At 38.1% G+C, this 16,967-nt stretch overlaps 1 pseudogene; it reads left to right on the top strand.

The window, feature by feature from the left end:
- Positions 1–14,868: 14,868 nt before the first annotated feature.
- Positions 14,869–16,252, top strand: LOC118842808 (annotated as a pseudogene).
- The last annotated feature ends 715 nt before the right edge of the window (positions 16,253–16,967 follow it).

Raw genomic sequence — 16,967 nt, 5'->3', positions numbered from 1 at the left:
ATGTTTGGATGTGCAATGTGATGAAATCACCCTTTAAGATCCTACATATCAGCCTGTAACAGTGTGGTCAGAAATTACACCCCAGTAACAATCCCAACTTCAGCAAAAGCAACAGAAACAACAGCAACAGCAACATCTAGCCACGTGGTAACCATAATTGATATAACTGCTAATTGGCTTTCTCTGGAACAAAGGATCCTGGGTTCACACTGTGCTATTTATTGTCTCTGTAGCTTTGTGTGAATCACTTAAGCAATTTGGTCACGATTTCCCCTTCTGTAAAATGCTGAGGTAGGACTACATTTTTAAGAGATCCCTTAACAATTTGAAAACTATGAAACCATTGATAAGGTGAGTATCCAGTAATTTTTTTTTTAATTTGTATTTCATTATTTATTTAATATTTTTAGTTTTCAGCATTGATTTCCACAAGATTTTGAATTACAAATTTTCTCCCCATTTCTACCCTCCTGCCACTCCAAGATGGGATATATTCTGATTGCCCCATTCCCCAGTCAGCCCTCCTTTCTGTCACCTCACTCCCTCCATCCCTTTTTCCCTTACTTTCTTGTAGGGTAAGATAGATTTCTATGCCCCATTTTCCATATATCTTATTTCCCAGTTGCATGCAAAAACAACTTTTTTTGAACATCTGCTTTTAAAACTTTGAGTTCCAAATTCTCTCTCCTCTTCCTTCCCCACCCACCCTCCCTAAGAAGGCAAGCAATTCAACATAGGTCACACATGTATCATTATGTAAAACCCTTCCACAATACTCATGTTGTGAAAGACTAACTATATTTTGCTCCCTCTTATCTAGTCTCACTTTATTCAGTTTTCTCCCCTAGCCTTGTCCCTTTTTGAAAGTGTTTACTTTTGAATACCACCTTCCCCTATCTGCCCTCCCTTCTATCATCTCCCCTTTTCATTCCTTTCCTCCTTCTTTCCTGTGGGTAAGATACCCAACTGAGTGTGTATATTATTCCCTCCTCAAGTCAAATCCGATGAGAGCAAGATTCACTCATTCCCCCTCACCTGCCCCTTCTTCCCTTCCTACAGAACTGCTTTTTCTTGCCACTTTTATGAGAGATAATTTACCCCATTCTATCTCTCCCTTTCCCCCTCTCTCAATATATTCCTCTCTCATCCCTCTATTTTATTTTTTTAGATATCATCCCTTCATATTCAACACACCCTGTGCCTTCTGTATACACACACACATTAATATATATATATATATATATATATATATATATATATATATATGTGTGTGTGTGTGTGTGTGTGTGTGTGTGTGTGTATATATGTGTATATATATATATATATATATATATATATATATATATATATAAATATAAATATATATATCACATTCAGCTACCCTAATACTGAGGTTCAACTTTAGTAAATCCCTTATGATTTCTCTTTCTTGTTTACCTTTTCATGCTTCTCTTGATTTTGGTGTTTGAAAGTCAAATTTTCTGTTCAGCTCTGGTCTTTTCACTGAGAAAGCCTGAAAGTCCCCTATTTTATTGAAAATTCATATTTTGCCTTGGAGTATGATACTCAGTTTTGCTGGGTTGGTGACTCTTGGTTTTAATCCTAGCTCCATCGACCTCCAGAATACCATATTCCAAGCCCTTTGATTCCTTAATGTAGAAGCTGCTAAAACTTGTGTTATTCTGATTGTGTTTCCACAATACTCAAATTGTTTCTTTCTGGCTGCTTGCAATATTTTCTCCATGATCTGGGAGCTCTGGAATTTGGCAACAATATTCCTAGGAGTTTTCTTTTTGGGATCTTTTTCAGGAGGGCAATTGGTAGATTCTTTCAATTTCTATTTTACCCTCTGGCTCTAGAATATCAAGGTAGTTTTCCTTGATAATTTGTTGAAAGATGACATCTAGGCTCCTGTTTTGATCATGGCTTTCAGGTAGTCCGATAATTTTTAAATTATCTCTCCTGGATCTATTTTCCAGGCCAGTGGTTTGTCCAATGAGATATTTCACATTGTCTTCTAGTTTTTCATTCCTTTGGTTCTGTTTTATAATATCTTGATTTCTCATAAAGTAATTAGCTTCCACTTGGTCCAATCTAATTTTTAAGGTAGTATTTTCTTCAATGGTCTTTGGGACCTCCTTTTCCATTTGGCTAATTCTGACTTTCAAAGCATTCTTCTCCTCATTGGCTTTTTGGAGCTCTTTTGCCATTTGAGTTAGTCTATTTTTTAAGGTGTTATTTTCTTCAGTATTTTTTGGGTCTCCTTTAGCAAGTCATTGACTTGTTTTTCATGATTTTCTTGCATCACTGTCATTTCTCTTCCCAATTTTTCCTCTACTTCTCTTACTTGCTTTTCCTAATCCTTTTCTGAGCTCTTACATGGCCTGAGACCAATTCATATTTTTCTTGGAGGCTTTTGATGTAGGATCTTTGACTTTGTTGACTTCTTCTGGCTGCATGTTTTGGTCTTCTTTGTCATGAAAGAAAGATTGCAAAGTCTGAGTCTGAATCTGAGTCAGTTTTTACTTCCTTTACAGCCAACTACTTGACCCTTGGGCTTTTTGTCAGGGTATGACTGCTTATAGAGTAGAGAGCCCTTTGTCCCAAGCTTTAGGGTCCAAGTGCTGCTGTTTTTAGAGTTACTTCTACTCTACCATCGCCACATGCTCTGTCACAGCAAGAACTGCCAACCAGGACCACAATCCAGATCCAAGCAGGGCACAGCAAGAGAAACTGCCTCTGTGCCCACAAAGCATTCCTCGCACTCCTGCTCTGATCCACTGCTAGATTCCTCCTACCATGTGAGCCAGGGACTCAGGAAGCAGCCGATGCTGGAGCTCTGGAAGCAGCCTCAGGAGCATCCTGCTACTGCCACCACCACCGCTGCAGCTGTAGCTCTGGAAGCAACCTAAGACTAAGCACTACTTCTGCCGCCCTGGGGAGGTGGCTGACCACAAATTCTTTCCACTCTGTTCCAGCAGCTTTTCCCACTAACTTTCTCTGTTGTCTTTGGTGTTTGTGTGTTGAGAAGTCTGGTAACTGCCACAGCTCAATGATTCAGGGCCCTACAGCCTGTTCCACCCAGCTCCCTGTCTAATTGGTCCTGGCGCTGCCCATGCTGGGCTGTGCTCCTCTCTGCTCCCATCTCCATGTGCTAGACCCTTCCCAGTGACCATCCTGGGCTGGAGCCTTGTTTCCCTCTGCTATTTCCTCAGTTCTGCAGCTCTAGAATTTGTTCAGAGCCATTTCTACAGGTGTTTGGAGGGACCTGGGATAGAGCTTAAGCAAGTCCTTGCTTTCCAGCTGCCATCTTGGCTCTGCCCCCCATTCAGTTTTTTTACAGTTTACAAAAGCTGATCTTATATAACTTTCCTTTGAGATGGATATGCATATACAAACCTTACTGATAAATAAACTAGCCTAATTCTCAGAATAAGAATAGGCAGCAAGGGAAATTGGGAAATTGGCAAAGTTTGTCTTTTTTGCTTTCCTAGTTTATCATTCCTAACTCTTTGACTCTTTTCAGCGATCCCCTCCAGCTAAAGTAATTAGGTGTCTGGACTTCAATCCTCCTTAGGGGCATTTATATTTTAAAAGAGTTTGGCCTGGAGAGGGCCACGCTAACACAAAGGAGTGAATCTCTGTTGAAGTAGTAGACTTATTACTAAAGTCCAACCACTAGTATTCCTTTTTTTTTAAGAGGGCCATAGGCTTCTCCATATTGTAACATTCTCCATGCTTCTATATCTTAGGGACAGTGAGTTTCATTTCTTAAAGGAACAGAAAATCTCCCCCTCCAAAAAAGTTGACTTTTGTGAGAAAACTATAACATAAAACTAGAATTGGGGGTCAGGTAGGCCCCAACTCTATTCAAATACACTTACTACATTTAATTGAAATCTCTACCTATTCTACCAGATTTTAAGTTGAGATGAAAAGTAGAGTGTGAATCAAATTCTTATAGTACATGCAAATAATTTAATAGTAAAGTGGAGGGGGTAGCCCACTTCCCTACTTATTAAATATATTATAGATTACTTGAGCAGCTAGGCACGGATTGAATAGAGTGACAGGCCTGCAGTCAGGAAGATTCATTTTTGTGAGTTCAAATCTTGCCTCCAATATTTTATTTAAAATTTTTGCATCAATATTCATTAGAGAAATTGGTCTATAATTTTCTTTCTCTGTTTTAACTCTACCTGGTTTGGGTATTAGTACCATATTTGTGTCATAAAAAGAATTTGGTAGGACTCCTTCTTCACCTATTTTCCCAAATAGTCTACAAAGTATTGGAATTAGTTGTTCTTTGAATGTTTGATAGAATTCACATGTAAAACCATCTGGCCCTGGAGATTTTTTTCCTAGGGAGTTCGTTGATGGCATGCTCAATTTCTTTTTCTGATATGGGGTCATTAAGAAATTTCACTTCCTTCTCTGTTAGCCTGGGCATTTTATGTTTTTGTAGATATTCAACCATATCTCTAAGGTTGTCAAATTTATGGGCATACAGTTGGGCAAAATAATTCCTAATTATTGTTTTGATTTCCTCTTCATTAGAGGTGACCTCACCCTTTTCATTTTTGATACTGGTAATTTGATTTTCTTCTTTCTTTTTTTTAATCAAATTGGCCAAAGGTTTATCAATTTTATTGCTTTTTTCATAAAAGCAGCTCTTTGTTTTATTTATTAATTCAATAGTTTTCTTGGTTTCAATTTTATTAATCTCTCCTTTGATTTTCAGTATTTCTAATTTGGTATTTAATTGGGGGTTTTCAATTTGCTCTTTTTCTAGCTTTTTCAGCTGTATGCCCAGATCATTGATCTCCTCTTTCCCTATTTTATTTATCTAGGCATTTAGAGATATAAAACTTCCCCTAAGAACTGCTTTTGCTGCATCCCATAAGTTTTGGTATGTTGTTTCATTATTGTCATTCTCTTGAATGAAGTTATTAATTGTTTCTCTGATTTGTTCTTTGGCCCACTCATTCTTTAGAATTAAATTATTTAGTTCCCAATTACTTTTTAGCTTATTTTTCCATGGTACTTTATTAAAAATGATTCTTATTGCATCATGATCTGAAAAGGATGCATTGACTACTTCTGCTTTTCTGCACTGGATTGTGAGGTTTTTATGCCCTAGTACATGGTCAATTTTTGAGTATGTGCCATGTACTTTTGAGAAGAAAGTATATTCCTTTTTATCTCCATTCAGTTTTCTCCAGAGGTATATCATATGTGCCTTTTCTAAAATTCTGTTTACCTCCTTAACTTTTTTCTTATTTATTTTGAGGTTAGATTTATCAAGTTCAGAAAGGGGGAGGTTGAGGTCTTCCAATATTATAGTTTTGCTGTCTATTTCTTCCTGTAATTCCCTTAACCTCTCCTCTAAGAATTTGTATGTCTTACCACTTGGTGCATATATGTTAAGCAATGATATTGCTTCATTGTTTATGGTGCCTTTTAGCAGGATATAATGTCCTTTAAACAAGTCCTTGCTTTCCAGCTGCCATCTTGGCTCTGCCCCCCATTCAGTTTTTTTACAGTTTACAAAAGCTTATCTTATATAACTTTCCTTTGAGATGGATATGCATATACAAACCTTACTGATAAATAAACTAGCCTAATTCTCAGAATAAGAATAGGCAACAAGGGAAATTGGGAAATTGGCAAAGTTTGTCTTTTTTGCTTTCCTAGTTTATCATTCCTAACTCTTTGACTCTTTTCAGCGATCCCCTCCAGCTAAAGTAACTAGGTGTCTGGACTTCAATCCTCCCTAGGGGCATTTATATTTTAAAAGAGTTTGGCCTGGAGAGGGCCATGCTAACACAAAGGAGTGAATCTCTGTTGAAGTAGTAGACTTATTACTAAAGTCCAACCACTAGTATTCCTTTTTTTTTAAGAGGGCCATAGGCTTCTCCATATTGTAACATTCTCCATGCTTCTATCTTAGGGACAGTGAGTTTCATTTCTTAAAGGAACAGAAAATCTCCCCCTCCAAAAAAGTTGACTTTTGTGAGAAAACTATAACATAAAACTAGAATTGGGGGTCAGGTAGGCCCCAACTCTATTCAAATACACTTACTACATTTAATTGAAATCTCTACCTATTCTACCAGATTTTAAGTTGAGATGAAAAGTAGAGTGTGAATCAAATTCTTATAGTACATGCAAATAATTTAATAGTAAAGTGGAAGGGGTAGCCCACTTCCCTACTTATTAAATATATTATAGATTACTTGAGCAGCTAGGCACGGATTGAATAGAGTGACAGGCCTGCAGTCAGGAAGATTCATTTTTGTGAGTTCAAATCTTGCCTCCAACACTTTCTAACCTAGCTGTGTGCCCCTGGGCAAGTCACCTAACCTGTTTGGCTCCATTGCCTCATCTGTAAAATGAGCTGAAGAAGGAAATGTCAAATCATTCCAGCATCTTTGCTAAGAAAATCCCAAAAGGGGCCACAAATAATTGGATATGACTGAAGTAACTGATTATGGCATAAGTGATGCATTTTGGTTTGTGCATAAATTGCATTCAAGTGAGGCAGAGTTGCAGGAAGTCGTTGGCCTCACTCTTTCCACCAGAGTCATTACAGTCCATTGACAGGACAGAATCAAGATGACTGATGATGGCTCAAGAAACAATGAGTGACCTTGGCATCTTTGATGTCTAACCAAGCTCTGAGCACTACACAGCACCTGCTACAGCTGCCTTCATGGCCGTTGGAACAAATTGTTCTCAAACTCTCATTCCACCAGGGGAAGTCTTCATATGCTTGGGGTAGACACCCCCACCTTACTCACCAATGGCTTTGAGATGGCCATTGTGCATGCTACGGTTTCTTGGAACCATCGGTGAGAGTTGGGTGGAACAGGTGGACACCAAAGGTGGAAAGCAACCCTGAAAAGGGCTGGGCAGCCATCACACCAGAGGTACCAGTTCTCCCTGAACATACAATATACCCCAATAACTGAACAACAGCAAGAAAATAAAATGCAACCAAAAATAAGCTATTTACCAATTTTTCTGGGATCATACTGAGTATGCGTTAATCTGGGGTGGAGAGAGATGCCTGGATTTATTAGGGAAATCCTTGGACAACCTTTTAGCCACCGGTGGAAAAGGACAAATTCCAATTAATTCAAGGGAAGGGATAGGCTTTGTTCTGGAGAATCATTCTTGAGAATAGCTGACACAGGCAAAGGACCCATCCCAGGTGTTCTGTTAAGCACTTTCCTCACCTTCAATCCCTAGAAAAGCAGTTACCACAGTTCTTAAGGCAAAAAAACAGTGTAAGCAGAATAGAAGGGAAGAAGACCAGTTTCTGTGCCATATAAAATGAAGACAATAGAAGGATCTTGGTACTCCATGCTCCAGCCCTCCAACTGGAGGGTAAAAGAGGCCAATGGGTGTGGTGAAAGTCAAGGATTGAATAACAGAATGGTGATGAGATTAGAGGTGGCAAATTTAACCTGGGAGGGACAATTTGTTCTGTTGAGTTGAAACCAAGCAGAGCAGCAGATGTAGAGTGGAGTGGGCTCCTGCACTAGAATTCTAAATGAGTTGTTCTTTACTACTAACTTTCTTTGACCCATATGCTTAGATCTATCAGTCTAAAAACTGTTGGTTTTATTTTTATGTTATATTGTAAATGTTATTGCTTTTTGGAGGACAGAGGAGCAAGAATGAAGAATAGATAGAGAGGACAGAAAGGAGGAAGACGAGGAGGAGGAGAAGGAGGAGAAACAGAGAGAGGGAGAGAGAGAGTACTCCATCACTTCATGAGAAGAAGAATTCTCTCCAAGATGCAGTGGGGGCCTGCTGGAAGGGGAGGGACATTATAGCATATGCTCATGAATAATGAATCCAACATTACAGCTATGCAAATGTAACACAGTCTGCTCACAGCTAAAACTTTGTTTGCCTCATCATTTATTCACAGGCTCTTGTGTTCAGCACCTGGACAGAGCTCAGGAGGGTAACAGAGCAAAACAGTGTGCTGGCAAGCTCCCTGTCAGCTAAGGAAAGCAGGAGATGGGCTGGTCAGAACATCCCAGAGGAGAAGATTCCCTCTATAGTCATCAGGGTCACACTGGAATGCAGTTGGCAGACTGTGATGAAGAGGGATGGATTTTGGAGGAAATGAAGGATGCATTGCATAAAAAGATCAAAACGATGAAAGCTTAGGATAATGTCTGTTATCCATTGCTCTGTCCATAATCAGGAGCATTGACAAAGATAAACAAGTTACTAAACATATGGAGATCATAATAGTCACACATACGATCAGCATTTTGATGCTTGGATAGGTACTTCTTCCTGTTCTTTCTAGTATATCTAATCCAAAACAATAAATTTATTTATATTTACCCCCTATTACAGTACTCTATTTGCTGTTCTTGCACCTCCCTGTTTCTGCACTGGCTGTCTCCCATATCTTGAATTCTCTCCCTCATCACCTCTGCCTCCATTTCCTTGGTCTTCTTCAAGTCTCAGATCAAATTTCACCTTCTACAGGAAGCATTTCCAATTCTCTTAGCTAAAGTTTTATTTTTCTCCATCTAAGGTCATCTTCTATGTTTTCTGTATGTATTTTCCACATAAATGTTTATTTTCATATTTGTATACCACATTAAAATGTGAGTGCCTTGAGGTCAGGGACTGTTTTTGCCTTTCTTCGATGTCTAGAATGTAGCACAATGACTGGGATATAGTGAGCTCTTTTAAAAAATAGTATTTTTTTCAATTTTCAACTTTCACTTTCATAAGATTTTGAGTTCTAAATTTTCTCCCCATCCCCCGGGTGGTATTAAATCTGATATAGGCTGTACATATACATTCTTATTAAACATATTTTCACATTAGTCAGAATAAGCTCTTAAAGGCTTTTTGACTGACTGAAGGGCACTGTCCTAGGTGTTAGGGACACAAGGTAATTTTTAATAACTCAGTTCTCTGAGAAGCTACTGTTCTACTAGAGGACACCAAATGTAAATGTACATGTCTCAACATACACAGTCATAGATTCGATAATATGAAAGAGAGGGGAAAAGTGCAATGACTAAGAAAATTAAGAAAAGCACATGATTTGACTGTGGAAGGGAGAAAGAAAGTGTGATGTATGAAAAGTCCCAAAGACATAATTTCTGAATAATGATTTTATTAATGATGGCTAGGAAATAATTAATAAAAGGATGGTCATTTTGGATTTCCTTCATGAATCAAAGACTCCTCATGGAGGCCTTTTGATGCATATATACCTTTGGAAGAGTGAGTGTTCCTGACAGGCAGAAATCAACTCTGATTGGTTAAGAATTAATGAGTAAATGAATATTAGAACAAAAGGTGGACCTATTCTAATGAGAGACTGAGGAATGGGTGTGTGTGATTTAGATTGCATCACTTTTACTCCTCTCTGGCCATTACACCCCTGCCTCAGGTAATCTAGACAAAGGGACCAACCTCCACCCAAGCTTGTCTGAATGCAACAAAGTTACCTAGATTAGATTCATTTTATTATATTCCAGTCATTGTGCTAAATTTTAGAGTCAGAGGTGATGAGAGAGAGAATTCTCCAGTTAAGTGGGATCTCAAACAAGATCTAAAAGAATGTTAATCAAATTTCATCCTTAGCCCTGTTCTTCAGAGGCTGATTTGACCTAGTAGAGAATGAGGAAATAGGAAGAAGAAAAAAAAAACCTGGATCTCAGATATTAAGTAGTTATTAATGTGGCGGAGAAATATGTTTTCTTGCCAATGTCTGAGTTACACTTTAAATCTCAAGTCCAAAGCATTTTCCCCACTTTGGTGGCCATACCTCCAAGCCAAGATGATATAACTAAAGCATACTCATAACTACTCTATACTTACCCTGTTTATTTACCTTCTGTTTATCCTTCTTTACAAACTTGAGCTACGTTAAGAATGGCTTTGCATATTGTATGGATGATCAACTGTGAAAAGTATGGCTATTCCAATCAAGAAAATGATCCAAGACAATTCCAAAGAACCCATGATGAAAATGCCATCTACCTCCAGAGAGAGAATAAACGAACTCTGGGTACAGATTAAGGCACATTTTAAACAATTTACTTATTTTTATTGTTTTACTTTGTGATTCCTTTTGCAGTATTGTTAGCATGGAGATATGTTCTGTATGATTTCACATGTATAATTGAAATAAAATTTCTTGCCTTTCAGGGAGGTGGAGGAGTGGGTGGGAGAAAGAGAATTTGGAACATGGAAATTTAGAAAAAAAAGACCATTAAATTTTCTTCCATCTAATTTGGAAATATTTAATAAAATATTTTTTAAAGAGTGGCATTTCTTCCAGGAACAGGGAGATGCTGATCCCTCAGTGTTCTATCTTGGTTGGAATATATCTGGAATATTTTGATCATTTTAAGAAGGATGTTGTTAAACTAGAAAAGACTACAAGGCTCGTGAAAGGCCTTGAATCTCTGCCATAGAAGACAGGAAGAAGAAACCAGGATGTTTGACATGAAAAAGAGAAGACTGGAGGTCAAGGATGCTTCATGATGGTATATTCAATTATTTGAAGAACTCTCCTGTGAAAGACAGATCAGAGGATCAGGCTTGTTCTGGTTTCTGGGGATGGGGGAAGCAGAGACAGGAGCTATGAGTGGACACTGGAAACAGCCCTATTTAGACTTGATGTCAGGGCAAAACCAAGAACAACAGCAGCAGCAGCAATGGTGCCAACAACATAAAAACAAGAACAACACCATTTCCTAATAAAACCACCCAAATGCAGAATTGATTGCCTTAGGAAGTGATTGATTTCTCCTAAGAGGAGGTCTTCCAGTGGGAAATGGAGGAACATTTCTAAGGTAGAGTAGAGTGGGTATTCCTTTTAGGCATGTGTTGGATGAGATGGCTAGGAAGCCATTTCCTAACTGTGATTCTCTTATTCCTATACATGCATAAGGGAAAAGAGACTTTAATCCTACCTCTAATCCCTTTTAACAGTCTACCTCAATAAGAATTTCATGGAAAACTCATATAATCACAGTGTCATACCTAGAAAAGAAACGATCTCAGAGATTAATTAGTCTTACCTTCCTTCTATCAATTTGCAGGTGAGGTAATTGAGTTTCGGAGAGGGCAATGCCATCCATTGTCACAAGTTTGAACTGTAGGTAGCATAGCAGAGTTTTATACTGAATGTTTCAATTCAGAACTCAATGCCCTTTTCACTGCACCCCCCACAGATTCTTTCTAATTATGCCTTATGTCTCTACTGACAGGGACAGATACCAATTTTCATATAAATAGGGCAATCAACATATACTTTATTAAGTTTATTTATTGAGTGTCAAATGAGATATTTGTAAACTACTTTGAGAACCTTAAAGTGCCACATAAATGCTAGTTATTATTATTAATTAGTATTTTAATGTGGGAACTATAATTTGTGCTAAGGATACAAAGTACAATGATTAACATTTGGTATAATTAAAGTCTTCCTTGTTTCATATATGACTGTGTTTAAATACCATTTTATTTTAACTTATCCTCAGTAGAAATAGAATAGATCATCACTTGTGTATTTCTATATACACGGTCACACTCCGATTTCCTCACTTATACAAAATAATTTCATAGCCATAGGTTTAGTTACAACTCAAGGTCTTGATGACCTGATCATGATAGATGTGCTCTTGGGGTGTTTGTCAAGGACTTTGGATGAATGCTTGGGACTAAAACCTGTCAGCACATTTTTTTTTCAAGGAAGTGCTGAAATTTAAACTTATTCCACAATTTAGTTTCATTAAACATTATTCTTAGATTTTATTTCTATGTTCTATTCCCTAGATCCTAGAGTCATAGAAACTGAGTTAGAAGGGGCCTCAGAGGTCATCTAATAAAATCCCTACCTGAAGGGTGAATCCCAGCTACAGTTTCTCTAATATCCTCTATTTGGACAGCTCCACTGATGCAGTTTATAAACTATAACACAGACTTTGACTAGCATTTAATGTCTCTCACAATTTAATTCCCACTGATATTCTGAACATTTCTTCTTCTTCTTCTTCTTCTTCTTCTTCTTCTTCTTCTTCTTCTTCTTCTTCTTCTTCTTCTTCTTCTTCTTCTTCTTCTTCTTCTTCTTCTTCTTCTTCTTCTCTTTCTTCTTCTTTTTAAGACTGGGTCTTCCTATATTCCACAGACTGAAATTGTAGAGCCTACTAAGGAGCTTCATTCCCCTCTGATCAGCACAAAAGTTTGGACTTTGCTCTTTCCCAATTAGGCAGGTTCACCCCTCCCAAGGCAACTTGGTGCCCCCTGACCCCATGCATTCCTCAAGGCTCACTGTATTAGTGATGAACTTAATGGAGACATCTTAACCAGCATGGACTATTGCAGTTCACAACTTAAGAGCTGAAGAAATCTGCCAACCTGTAGCTATAATTGCAGACATGTACCATCACATTGACAGCTTTATTTATTATTAACACCATTCACATATTCATTTTTACAGCCAAGCCACCTACTCATGCATTCCTGAACTTAATATTCTATCTCTTGCTCTTGTGTAGTTCTCATTTCTTCATCATACTTCCCCTTTCCTTCCCCCTGTTGGTATATTGGTCTTCCTTCCAATATTGACTGTTACGCCACATCTTCATGATTTTCCCATTTATTAAGGCATTCTCTTTCTCAAAGCTACCTTCTCTTTGATTATCTGAATAAATAACATATCCTCCAGTCAAATGTAAGGTCTTGCGGGAAGGATTGGTTTCATTTTTGACTTTATATCCTAATGACTGGCAGAACATCTTGCTTTCTGTAGAAAATTAATAATTATTACCTGTTGACTTGAATGGATTGCAGTAAATCAGAAAAGAAGTTTATCAGACTTACTTGGTGTGTAAGTGGTTTTCTGCCTGAGCAGAGGTTAGCAATAATTTGGGTGACATCAATAAGAACCTGGAAAGACCTCTGGTACAACAGTCCAGGGAAGAGCCAAGATACAAAGAAACATTTCAGTAAAGCCTCTGACTATTTAGAAATGTCTAGAGAAAAATAACAAGGAAAGTTACTGACCATGACAGAGAAAGAACAATTGAATAAATTAGGGATCTTACCCTGAAGAATAGATTTATAAGGAATATGATGCTTGTCTTCAAGTATTTGAATGGCTGTCATGCTGATGAGTGGTTAGACATATTCTGCCTGGCCCTAGACTAGAAAATATAAGTATAATCAATGGAGTGGGGAGGGGAAAAGAATTGCCAAGTAGCCTATTACATGATTTATTCAATGACTAATGTCTAGGTTATTACTCCTACTGAAATGTGAAATGGGTTACTTTGGATGAGAGCAGGTTTTCTATTACTGGAATTCTTCATATGTATGTTGGATTTCTTTTATAGGGTATGGCCAAAGGGTTGTTAAGCTGATTATATGGTTTCTGAAGTCACTTCCAACTCTGGGATGGTGAAATAGAAAATTAAAATGCATGGGACTGAGGAAGGAAAGAGCTGGTCAAGAAGGGAGCATTGGGCAATGATATTTTGGGTTTTGGACTAGAGTGTAAGCTATCGATATTGGAATGCCATGCACTAGTGGGGTATAAGTCACAAAAGCTGGTAAGAATGTATTGCCATAGGTTAGGTTTTGCAGATATAATAAAAAAGACACTAAAGCTAATTCAACATTTCTTTAAATAAACATTTATTTAGAAAATTTGATGCCCAAGACACTGAGAATACAATTGCAAAGTTAAAATAGGCCCTGTCCTTACGTAATAGGGAACTTCAAGGAATTAGATACCATATGAATTCAAGTAAATATCCAATATGTATATATAACTATATCTATATAAAACTATATATATTCATTATATATATATGTATATATATATATATATGTATATATATATTTACATACACACATGTACTTCAGTCAATTCAGTAAATGTTTATTAAGCACCTGCTACATGCCATACACTGTGGTAAGTGACTGGGATACAAAAAGGGGCAAATGAAATCAGTATCTGCAAGGAACTTACAATCTAAAGTGGAAGAAAATATGCAAATAAACACCAAGTAAATTTAAGAGGAAGAAGGTGCTAATAACTAACGGAATTAAGAATATTTTTATGGTGTTGATACCTTAGCTGTGCCTGAAGGAAGCTATAGTTTCTATAAGTTGAAGGTTGTGATTAGGTAGTGTATTACATATCTGGAGGATAATTGAATTATAGGATCAAAGTTTGAGAGAATAAAAGGACAACAGAGATCATTGACAACAACTCTCTATATTACAGATGAGGAAACTGAATCATGGAATGAATTACCAAGTTATGGAGTACTTTACCAAAGGTAACAGCTTGAATGTGTTTGCATGTACTATCCAAATACTATAGCGCTTTATCTGAGGAATGACAGCCATGGAATAGGGTGTATGGACACATTATGATAGCCCCTGAAAACTAATGTCCTAGGTAGAAGAATGGAGGTCTCTTGTGAAGTTGGCCCTTAGTATATAGTATTCAGGTTAGGAAATGGGAAGAAGTTCCTAGGTGAGGTCAGCTTGGGTTGTCTCTCTATCAACTACAGTTTTGAAAGTTTGGGCATTATTCTTATGAAGGGATAAAAGGATTTCCTGAGCACTACCTGCTTGTTGAAGAGAGAAGAGGTTTATGTGTGACCCTTAAAGTTGGAAAAGAAGTAATTGTGTCTAAGACAGTGTAATATTAATTAAGGTGGGACTTTTTATTTTACTGTTTTCTCTTTTGGAGCACTTATTTAATCAAGTGCCCTTGATGAGTCCAGCCTTTGTTTCTTTGATTAAATTAGGAGTCTTCCATGACCTTTTTGCCTCAAGGGAAAGCCTGGTTTGCGTGACATGTTTGTGATACCAGAGGCTTTTGAGTCCCAGGTTTGTGATGCCAGAGGCTTTTGCGTCCCAGGTGTGTGGCAGTTCTTGTTCATGTAGGTTTGAGTTACACATGGTAACGCCCTTTGACCCTGAACAAGATATATAAACCCAGAGGTTGGCTTTCTCCTTTGGGGCTCTCAGTCACTGGAAGAGTGGTGTGTGACTCAAAGAAACTCTGGGCAGCCATTAAGAGCACCCTGCCTTGTAAACCCAGATGTTGATGCTTTCCTGATAACTATGAATTGTGATTTGGTCCATTTATATAGTGTATGTTTGCAAGGCATTTGTATTTGCTCTGAAGTTCAGGTTTCTGGCTTTTCCTCCTGAACTAAGTGAATGATATTTGCATGTTTAATTAAAGTGAGATTGTTAACTCCTCAAAGTCACTTTCCTTAACAAAGCAGATCAAAGAACTTGTATTAGCAGCCCTTCTGTATGCTGATTGTTGCTGGTTTTACACAGCCGCAGTAGCTGCTAGCCAAATTGTTAGTACAGCCACAAAATGGTGAAACTAAGGAGCTGGTCTTAGCCCTTTACTCTGCCCATAAATTATTTGGATAACACACGTCTGGGGGCAAGGAGTGTACTTCTCTTTCAATATCAGTTCCTTCTAGGGTTAGTCAGAGTTCCTTGTGGTATTACCAGTAGTTAGATATCTATGTTTCTTGGGGTTGAAAGAGGCATTCCAGGCTCCCGCTCTTCAGCTTGTGTCCTGAGCAGTCGGCAGTCAGTGGTTTGGTCAGTCAGTTGCCCTCTCCTGCTGTTGCCATGCTGGCCGCACTCTAAGCCGTTGCTCCGCCTCAGTGCGGGTCCTGCTGCTGAAGACAGGGGCTGCAGCGCCCTCCTCCTGGATGTCCTCCACCTCTCTCACTGCTATCCAGTCAGTTCATTGCTACTCCCATGGACAGATGAGGAGTTTGATGCTCGCTGGGTGACATACTTCAGCACACCAGATCTTGATGCTTGATATGAAAAGGAACCAATACACTGGTTGGCTATGACCTAGTTCCAGAACCCAAAATCATTGATGCTGCTTTGAGGGCATGCAGAGGGGTTAGATGATTTTGCTAGTGCAGTTTGCATTCTAAAGGTTGTGAAGGACAAAGCAGGACCTCATAAGGAAATCTGCCCGTATATTATCCAGGAATTTAGACCAACTTTAGACGAGTTGGGAATCTCTACTCCAGAGGAACTGGGCCTGGACAAAGCATAAACTCTTGTGGATTGAGTTTCAAAGGACTTATTGGTAATGCTGCTTGATTATACACATTTACCTGGAGATGCTGATGATAAAATATTATTTGAACATGTTTTTCTTTATTATAATTACTTCAGGGAACCTATTAGTTAATCATGCACAGATAACACATCTACATTGTATGTCTATATGTGTATGTAATGTGTGTGTGTGTGTGTGAAGTCTTCCTTGACATGTGCTCAACCTTTTTTTAAGACTTTTCTTGTCTCATCCTTACCATCCTGCTGACATTTCAACATGATTCAATTTATGCGTGGTTGAACCCAGCTGACACATTTTTTCATACCCTTTAAGAATAAAAATAAAGTGCAACATGGTATATTCTGGTGTCCTACTCTTGAAAGGAGTTCTCTTGACAGCTCCTTCATCTCAGGAGAGCATCAAGAGGAAGGGCTATGTCAGGAAAAGTCTCTTGGGCTGAGAAATACACACACAAATCAATTGTGTTGCCCTCCTGAAAGGCTATGTGCAAGTGAGCCAAACATTTTCACAAGTCATCACGGGAGAGAAGTTTTCATCCTTGAAAAGAAAATAAAAACAGGATCTGGTTTCAGAGTTTCTTTTTCATCTTGGAAGCCCCATTGCCTAGCCACTGTGTCATAGTAATAATAAAGACTTGTTGAATCAAACTGTGTTTTGTTGTAAACTGGATATTGTCACACTGTATCAAAGATTCCTGAACTTATTACTCAGAAAGTGGGATGGGATTGGAGCCAAAGAACTGGAGTTGGAATTGGGCTCTTTACAAACTCCCTTTCTCTGTTATAGCATCAGTCAATTAACTGATCAACTCACCAATAAACAAGTA

Source organism: Trichosurus vulpecula, chromosome 3 (assembly GCF_011100635.1).
Source record: "Trichosurus vulpecula isolate mTriVul1 chromosome 3, mTriVul1.pri, whole genome shotgun sequence".
NCBI lineage: Eukaryota > Metazoa > Chordata > Mammalia > Diprotodontia > Phalangeridae > Trichosurus > Trichosurus vulpecula.
Note: the sequence above shows the minus strand (reverse complement) of the source record. Positions and strands in the feature narration are given on the sequence as shown.